Source organism: Aotus nancymaae, unplaced genomic scaffold (genome assembly GCF_030222135.1).
Source record: "Aotus nancymaae isolate 86718 unplaced genomic scaffold, 86718_ANA_hifiasm-v0.15.2.pri h1tg000006l, whole genome shotgun sequence".
NCBI classification, from domain to species: domain Eukaryota; kingdom Metazoa; phylum Chordata; class Mammalia; order Primates; family Aotidae; genus Aotus; species Aotus nancymaae.
This window is the reverse complement of record NW_026988417.1, coordinates 988181-997808: the sequence shown is the minus strand read 5'-3', so window position 1 is coordinate 997808 and position 9628 is coordinate 988181. Positions and strand designations below refer to the sequence as shown.

General features: G+C 60.9%; 1 long non-coding RNA gene across 1 annotated transcript; it reads right to left on the bottom strand.

The window, feature by feature from the left end:
• Nucleotides 1-7441: 7441 nt before the first annotated feature.
• LOC135269643 (uncharacterized) lies at nucleotides 7442-9328 on the bottom strand. The gene is made up of 2 exons (XR_010337874.1): nucleotides 9251-9328; nucleotides 7442-9130 (listed from the first exon to the last, which is right to left on the bottom strand). It is a non-coding gene; the product is annotated as an uncharacterized LOC135269643 (long non-coding RNA).
• Between the last annotated feature and the right edge of the window lie 300 nt (nucleotides 9329-9628).

The window sequence follows — 9628 nt, the reverse complement described above, 5'->3', positions numbered from 1 at the left end:
AAACAGCCCACTCCCCAAGAATCCACAGGTGACCATCTGCGCTGGACTGCAGATAGGAGTGTGAAAGTGTTTGCAAGACCAGGAGTGTGTTCTGGTGGGCCAAGGCTAGAGCCCATCTGGCCAGCAAGCATGAGTGAGAGGGTGGGAGGGACCCTCCAGCCAGCTGCGGGAGCGCGGGTGGGTGCCGTGGACAGCCCGTGGGCGAGGGGGCCCTGGAGGGACAGGGGCTTGGGGAGCGGGGCGGCAGGGGCGCGGCACGGCGCGTGCCGGGCGGGCACTGTGGCAGGGTTCAGGGCCGGGCGGGAAGGGGGCGGCGCTGGCGGAGGCCAGTCTGGCCGGGCTGGGCGCCAGAACTCACCTCGGGCGGCGGCGGCCAGCGGGAGGGCCCCCAGCAGCAGCGGCGGCAGCAGGAGCAGCAACGCGGGGCTTGGCGTCATCTCGGCCTGTCCGGACCTGGGGGTATTGGGGGCGCAGTCACCCAGGCGCGGAACTGGAGGATGCCGCCCTCCGGCCCGGCCCGGGGCCCCAGAGCCGCCACCACCCCGGTCCCCGGGCCGTGGGGATCAGGGGTCTGGCCCCCCCCCACAGGCCCTCCCCGCCCGCGCTCCAGGCGGAGGAAGCCGCTGCGGGGAGAAGCTGTGGGTATCAAAGGCAGACAAAGGGTTTACACTAATTACCGGGCTCCCCCGCCTCCCTCCCGCTCCAAACACCGTCTGGATTCCTGGCACTTGTAACTCCGGCCCTGCCCGCAGGACACACAACACCCAGCGCCCCGCAGATAATCGCCTGCGCCATTAGCGGACAAATTTGCGCAGGGGGGGGCCCACGTGGGACGTGGGGCGCGGGGGCGGGGGCGGGGCAGGCCGGGGGCCCGCGGGAGCGGCGGCGGCGCGCGTGACCCGTGCCCAGTGGCCGCGCAGCGGGGGCTCCAGACCCGCCCCGCCCCCGCCCCGGACCCCCGACCCTCCCGCTCTGCCCACCTGGGGTCGCGGACGCGCGCGGGGGGCTCACCTCGGCGGGCGGGCAGCGGGGTCACGGCCGGGCCCGCAGCACGCGCTCCGCGATCATCGCCGCCCCTGACGCCGCATCCCACCGCCCAGCGCCCCCGGGCCCGGCCTCGGGGCGGGGCGGCGCTACCTGGGCGAGGGCTGCTCCGGCCGGGTCGGGGTCCGGCTCGGACTCTCGGGGAGCGGGGTCTCGGGCCGGGCGGGCGGCGAGGGGCGAGTCCGCAGGCCGGGGGACCGGGGCCGGGGTCCCGGGGCGGCGGGGCGAGGGGCCCGGGGCGCCGCGCCGCGAGGCGTCCTTCCCTGCGGGGCTTTGTCAACTCTCCCGGAGCGAGCGCCGAGCCCGCCGCGCGCCCCGCCCCCGGCACAACTTCCGGCCAATCCGCGCGCGTCGGCCCGCCCCGCGCCCCGCCCCGCCGCCAAACTTTTCCCCAATCCGCGCGCGCGCACCGCCCCCGCCCCGCCGGGCTCCGGGCCTTAACCCTCGCGGTGCAGGCGGCCCCGCGGGCGGGCGGCTTCCCCCGGCGCGGCCCCGCCCCGCCCGACCTCGCCGCGCCCCCGGCCCTGCCCGCGCGCCCTTGGGTCCCGCAGGACCCTAGGACCGGCCGGGAGCCGCCGCGCCCTCCCCGCACCTGCGCCCGTGCGCGCCTGGGTCTGGGTGCCCACCTCCCGGGGCATCCCCGCGACCCCCGGAGCAGGCTCCGGCCGGGCGCGCGGCCGCCTGACCTCTGCACAGCCCCGTTCCCCGCCTGGACCGCTCTCTGCTCGTTCAGAAGGGGGCGAACGGGACGGCTCCAGGCGCTTCAAGGCCTCCAGGTCCGCGCCCCGGGGGGGTCTCCGGGAGCAGAAGGGAGAAGCTGGACTCGCCCAGCGAAGCCGCCGGGGCCGGGACGGTGGAGACGGCCTCGGCGATGCAGGCAGAGGTCCGGAGCGGGGCGCGGGGTACAGCTCGGGTTCCCCGGTGCCCTCGGCCGTAGGTACGTTCCCACTTGAGGCCTCCCGCCTCTCACCTGTCTACGGGCTGGAGTGACAAGGGCATTCCTCATCATAACGGGCGCCAGCGTCCGATCTAATCCCCGCTCCCGGGCAGGCGGCCCCAGGAGCAGAGGAAGAGACGGAGGCGCGGAGAAGACAGGTGACTCACCCGCGCGCTCTGCTCTTCGCGCCTCTTCCTCCACGCGCCTCGCCCGCCACCCCGGCTCAGGGCCAGCACGCAGGGCTCCCAGGCCGCCCTCCAGCCGCCCCGTGGCCCCCAGCTTCCTGCCGCGTCTCGAAGTCCCCTCGACACAAGCCCCAAGGCCTGCCCACCTCCCGCCTCACACCCCCAACTCCGCGGGGGTCAGCACCCAGCACGTTCTCCACCCCCAGAGCAGCCTCTTTCTGGGGTCAGAAGCCCTCTCTTCCGGGAAGCCCTCCCAGGGAAGCCTGAAACTGGAGAGGCCTCGCAGCCGGTGTCCCCGGGCCGAGGAGAGCTGGGCGGGGCGTGGGGGGCGCCAGCTGTCAGGGTCTGGGACTCCTCAAGGCCCAAACAACCCGGCCATCCCAAGCCGCTGGTTCCCAGCCCAGCGTTCTGCAACCCAAATCCTGTCTCTGGGCCAGCGTGGGCGTCGCGAGGGCGGATGGAGGTGCACCCGGCCCACCCGTCCTGCCCTCGGTGGCGCAGCTGCCGCTCTGCCCCGGGGAAGGGTCCCGGGACCGCTGCGTGGTCCTCCCGGCGGCACAACGTCCTGCGCCCCCGCCGCGGCCCTGTCCACAAGGAGCATGGAGCGCCGGGGCCCACCTGCCGCCCTCCCCGCCGGCGCCGCGGTCACGGACAGGTGGGTGGGGCGGTTCCACGCTAGTGGGAGGGCAGCGCTGAACTTCGCGGACGGCTGGCGAGTAGACAGGTGTGCGGGCTGCCGGGCACAGGTGCGTGAAAAGGGGACAGGTGTGCGGAAAGGTGGCTGCGAGCCTGCGGAGCAGAAGCAGGGAGAGGGGAGGTGCCGGCACGGGGATCCGGCGGGCAGTGGGAGGGACACGGGCAGGGGGGCGGGGCCTGGACGAGGAGAGGGCGGGGCCGGGGTCCTCCCGCGCGGGCACGCGCTGCCCTCTGGCGGTGGCGATGGCGGTGGTGGCGCGGCGGCTCCCGAGGCGTTTTTCCTCCCCTTCCCACCCCGCCCCGCCCCGCCCGCCACGTCTCACCCCGCGCTGGCCCGGGACCCGCCCCCCGGAAGCCCCCCGCCCTTCGCCCACCCCCGGAACAGGGACGGGGCCCTCCCCGGCTCCCACGGCCCTTCGGGTCAGGTAGCGCGGAGCGGAGAGGTCGACGCAAGCGCGTCCTGCCCCTTAAAACTGAAACTCGGGACGGTCAGCCACCCTCGGGGTCTCGGCCCATCCGCAGCCGACGTCACGAGGTGACGCGGGGAGACAGGCTCTTGTCGCCACCTGCCCAGCCCAGGTGAGCCCCACGGGCCCTCGCTGGCCGCCACAGCACCTGCCCTAGGGCGGCAGATGCAGGCCAGGCCTCACAGAGGCGGCGTCTCGGCAGCAGGTGTAGCACTGACAGGGACGGGTGGAGTGGAGGGGGCTTGGCAGAGAATTGAGATGAAGTAACGGGTCGGACTTACACACTCTCAGCTGCAACAACCAAAGAAACAGACAAATATATGTGAAAACGGCACGCGAGGCACTGGGCTCACGCAACCGCGGACGTGGTGCTGGAGAGAGGGGAGCCCACCTGGCAGCCAGGACTGTCCCGCCCACCGCCCAGGCACAGTGAAGAGAAAGGGAACTCAGGCAGCCTCCGGCGGTCTCCCTCACCTGGGAAGAAAGAGGTGGCCAGGCAGGTGGCTGGAGTTGACACGTGCTCCAGAGTGCTGGAGAGGGAGGCTGCACAGAGAAGCCCAGACACCCACAGAGGGGCCTCCTTGAGGCTGGGCTAAGCACAGATTAGTGCAGGAGTGTGGAGAAAACACTCACCACCAGGGAAAGACCCACCCAGGATGAGAGCCCACGCAGGGCTGGGAATCGTGCCTGTGTCCAGCAGCCAGAGCGGGAGCAGGGGCGGGAGCACCGTTAGGGCAGGAGGATGGTATCACCGTGTAATAAGGAAGAATCATCACAACACTAAATACACTCAGTAACAAGACCCACAGCCAGATGTGGGGGCTCACACCTGCAAACCAGCACTTTGGGAGGCAGAGGCAGGCAGATCACTTGAGCCCAGGAGTTTGAGAGTAGCCTGGGCAACATGGCGAAACCCCATCTCCACAAAAATCCAAAAAGTCACCGGATGTGGTGGTGGTGCCTGTGGTCCCAGCTACTTGATAGGCTGAGTGGGAGGATCACTTGAGCCCAGGGGGGCCAGGACAGCAGTGAGCCAAGATCATACCACGGCACTCCAGCCTGGGTGGCAGAGTGAGACCCTGTCTCAAAAAAAAAAAAAAAAGAAAGAAAAAAGGACCACACAGTTTCCAAGTAACTTAATCACATCCCAGAAACAAATGCAAAGATATTTATAGGTATACAAAAATATCCAGCTCCGAACAAGGTAGACTATGAAATGTTGAATATCCAGTAAAAAAAATACCAGGCATGGGCTGGGTTCGGTGGCTCACGCCTGTAATCCCAACACTTTGGAAGCCTGAGGCAGGCGGATCATGAGGTCAAGAGATCGAGACCATCCTGGCCAACGTGATGAAACCTCATCTCTACTAAAAATACAAAAATTAGCTGGGCATGGTGGCACACGCCTATAGTCCCAGCTACTCAGGATGCTGAGGCAGGCAAATCGCTTGAAACCGGGAGGCAGAGGTTGCAGTGAGCCAAGATCGTGCCACTGCACTCCAGCCTGGCAACAGAGTGAGACTCCGTCTCAAAAAAAAAAAAAAAAAATCAGCATGAAAACACGCAGGAAATTATGACCCCTGTGGAGAGATGGGAAAAATCAAAATTGACCGGGGGCCAGGTCAATCCCAGCACTTTGGCAGGCCAAAGAGGGCGGATCACTTGATACCAGGAGTTCGAGACCAGCCTGGCCAACATGGTGAAACCCTGTCTCTACTAAAAAATACAAAAATTAGCTGGATATGGTGGCAGGCACCTGCAATCCCGGCTACTCAGGAGGCTGAGACAGGAGAATTGCTCGAACCCAAAAGGCGGAGGTTGCAGTGAGCCGAGATTTCACCATTGCACTCCAGCCTGGGAGACAGAGCGAGATACTGTCTAAAATAAATAAATAAACAAATAGCCAGGTGTGTGTGGTAGCGCTGGGTGACAGAACAAGACCTTGTCTCAAAAATGTTTTCCTTATTATTTAAATATCTTTCAAAGATAATCATCTATTTTATTTTATTTTTTGAGACAAAGTCTCACTCTGTCTCCCAGGCTGGAGTGCGGTGGCATGATCTCAGGTCACTGCGACCTCCGCCTCCTTGGTTCAAGCAGTTCTTGTGCCGGGATTACAGACATGCAGTAACACACTGGCTAATTTTTGTATCTTTAGTAGAAATGTTTTGTCATGTCGGCCAGGCTGGTCTTGAACTCCTAACCTTAGGTGATCCACCTGCTTGATAATCATCTGACTAATGCAAAAATAATGTAGAGTTTATATCATATGAAAAATTAAAATATGTAGCAACAATAGGACGATGGCTGGAAGGGAGATGGAGATGGAATGTCGTGAAGTTCTTTGACTATATGTGAGGTTGTAAGATATCACTGGAAGGTAGCGGCAAGTTACAAATGTATAGTACAAATCTGAAAACAACCATTAAAATAAGTACAGCTAATACAACAAAGGAAACAAGCAGAATTTAAAAATTAACCCCTGAGAAAAGCAGAGAAGGCCAGGTGCAGGGCTCACGCCTGTAATCCCAACTATTCGGGAGGCTGAGGCAGGAGAATTGCCTGAACCCAGGAGGCGGAGGTTGCGGTGAGCCGAGATCACGCCATTGCACTCCAGCCTGGGTAACAAGAGCGAAACTCCGTCTCAAAAAAGAAGAAGAAGAAAAATACAAAAATTATCCAGGCGTGGTGGAGCACACCTGTGGTCCCAGCTACTGGGGAGGCTGAGGCAGAAGAATTGCTTGAACCTGGGAGGCAGAGGTTGCAGTGAGCTGAGATCGCGCCACTGCACTCCAGCCTGGGCGTCAGAATGAGACCCTGTCTCAAAAAAAAAAAAGATTTTCCGATTTGCAATTAAGGAAGAGCAGCTTTGTTTAAAAAGTTGGGGTCAGCAGAGAAGAGTGTTAACTCTAGTTCGTGGGTGTGACTCCCTCTAGGCCCCTCAGGAAGAAACAGAAGAGCAGCGGGCAGGGTTCAGTCCCCGGCTCCCGGCATCCGAGGCCTGTGGGCCGGCAGATCCGCTTGGTGGAGGAGGCCGCTCCGGCTTTTCAGAAGCCACTACTGAGATGCGATCTGGGTTCTGATGGGCATCAGCGGCCCCAGCGGCCCTGGCTGCTGTCTTAGCTGCTCGGACTGTCTTGCTTTTCAGGTTGCTCATTTACTTCTCAGGGCTGGCGAGGGCCCGGAATTTCTCCTGAAGGCACTCAAGACTTCCCTTTATTTCCATGCTTGGGGGCACCCACAGGCCCCTAAGGGGGGTCCCTGTTCCGTCTCAGTTTTAACATTTGAAAATCAATCAATGCACCTTACCATATTTTTTTGAGACAAAGTCTCATTCTGTCACCCAGGCTGAAGTGCAGTGGCGCGATCTCAGCCGTGACCTCACTGCAACCTCCGCCTCCCTGGTTCAACTGATTCCTCTGCCTCAGCCTCCCAAGTAGCTGGGATTACAGGTGCTCACCACCACACCGGGCTAATTTTTGTGTTTTAGTAGAGACGGGGGTTTCACCATGTTGGCCAGGCTGGTTTCAAACTCCTGACCTCAAGTGATCCACCCTCCTCAGCCTCCCAAAGTCCTGGGATTACAGGCGTGAGCCGCTGCGCCAGGCCGCACCTGCCCATATTAACACACAGAAAAGCAATGTGGTCTCAGTTGACACAAAGGGTTTCACAAAACCCAACATTCATGCTCAATTTTAAAAATCAACTCTCAACAAACCCGGAGTAGAAAAGAACTTCCTCAACATGGTAAAAGGCACTGTGATGTTTAATCCTGAGTGTCAACGTGACTGGATGGAAGGATGCAAAGCACTGATCCTGGGTGTGTCTGTGAGGGTGCTGCCACAGGAGATTACCACTGGAGTCAGCGGATGGGAGAGGCAGGCCCACCCTCCACCCGGGTGGGCACCGTCTCATCAGCTGCCAGCGCGGCCAGAATGAAAAGCAGGTAGAAGAATTCGAGACGGACCCACTGGCTTAGCCTCCAGCCTCTGTCTATCTCCCAGGCTACACGCCCTCGGCTTTGGGACTCAGACTGGCTTCCTTGCCCCTCAGCCTGCAGGCGGCCTACGGTGTGACCTTGTGACCATGTGCGTTAATGCTCCTTACGAAACTCTATCCTATTAGTTCTGTCCCTCTAGAGAACCCTGATTAATACAGACATCTACCAAAAAATCTTAAAGCCAACATCACATCTAACTGTGAAGAATGACGCATTCCCCGAAATCAGGAACCATGGTTTTCACGCTCCACCTCCATCCAGCATCGTCACGGGTTCCCAGCCAGGACAACGCGTCCAGAAAAAGAAATAAAAGGATCCAAATTGGGGTGGGGGGGGAAGAAGTGAAATGGTATTTATTTATAAAAGGCAAGATCATCTAGGTAGAAAATTCTGCAGAATCTACCACAAAGGGCCAGTGGGGGCTGGGGGCTGGAATGAATAAGCACGCTTGGCAAGGTGGCAGGGCACAAAGTCAATAGAGAAAAATCCAGCAAACGAGGACGTGCAGCACGTGCGACCTCCATGTGTCGCTGGTACACCATGTAAAGTGATATGGCCATTTTGGAAGATGGTTTAGTAAACTTCAGACGCAGCAAACCACACCATGTGTGTACCTACGCAACAATCGTGCATGCTCTTCACATGTACCCCCAAACCTAAAAAAGTTGGCCAGGCACAGTGGCTCACACCTGTAATCTCAGCACTTTGGGAGGATGACTTGGGCGGATCATCTGAGGTCAGGAGTTCAAAACCAGCCTGTTCAAGATGGTGAAACCCCATCTCTAATAAAAATACAGAAATTAGCCATGCATGATGGCAGGCACCAGTAATCCCAGCTACTCAGGAGGCTGAGGCAGGAGAATCACTTGAACCCACTGGGGAGGTTGCAATGAGCCAAAATTGCGCCACTGCACTCCAGCCCAGGTGACAGAGTGAGACTCCATCTCAAAATAAATAAATAAATAAATAAATAAATGGTAAGTAGGTTAGCTTTCTAGAAAGAGGCAGAGGAGAGGCAACTGTGGAGGGCTGGAAGGTAGACACTCCTTCAGTGTCATAGATGCATGAGAGTGGCTGTGGGTCATTTCCAACTTTCAATGCGCGAATGACCACTTCTGCTTCCCTCCTCTCCTGTGACCTCCTATCTCCATGTGATGTCCTTGTTGAAGCTTCTCATTGGGGCTCAGAGCTGGCTTATCCCTGTGCTGCCTGGAGCCACTGTCTGAAGGGGCGACTCACCCTGGCACTCTAGTGACTTGGTCACAGACACACGGGGTCCCCATGCTCACCGTCTGGAGAATGCAGAAGCACAGCCCAGGTCAGAGGGCACAGGCATTTCTGAGCCTTGACCAGGAGTCCCTGTTATGGACTGAATGTCTTTGTCCCCAAAAATGTGTATGTTAAGCCCAAACCCCCAATGGGAGGTGGGGCTTTGGGAGGGGACGAGGGCGAATGCGGTCTTGGGGGGCACCCACCAGGAGCTTAGTGTCCTCATGAGACAAGTAAGGGCTCAGAGCTCTTGGGCTGGGCAGGCCGAGGGGATCCTGCAGCCCTGACTCCCCAGCACCCCTGCTGTGACTGGCACCTGTTCCCACAGACATGGACTCTGAGCCCAAGCGGGATCCCTGCCCAAGGCCAGAGAGGACACTGGCCAGGCCCGGCTGAAATGGCTTGGGGCTGAAGGCTGGACCCATCTCTCCACCTCTCCACCCAGAGGGGCCCGGCCTGTGCCATCTCTCCACCTCTCCACCCGGAGGGGCCCGGCCTGTGCCATCTCTACACATCACCCAGAGGACCCGGCCTGTGCCATCTCTACACATCTCCACCCAGAGGGGCCCGGCCTGTGCCAGCTCTACACCTCTCCACCCGGAGGAGCCCGGCCCGTGCCATCTCTACACATCTCCACCCGGAGGGGCCCAGCCTGTGCCATCTCTACACATCTCCACCCGGAGGACCTGGCCTGTGCCATCTCTACACATCTCCACCCAGAGGGGCCCGGCCTGTGCCAGCTCTACACCTCTCCACCCGGAGGAGCCCGGCCCGTGCCATCTCTACACATCTCCACCCGGAGGGGCCCAGCCTGTGCCATCTCTACACATCTCCACCCGGAGGACCTGGCCTGTGCCATCTCTACACATCTCCACCCAGAGGGGCCCGGCCTGTGCCAGCTCTACACACCTCCACCCAGAGGGGCCCGGCCTGTGCCATCTCTACACATCTCCACCCGGAGGACCTGGCCTATGCAGCACCTTCACACCATGGTCGAGCTCCAGGTGACTCTGCTGGTGTTTCTGCTGCT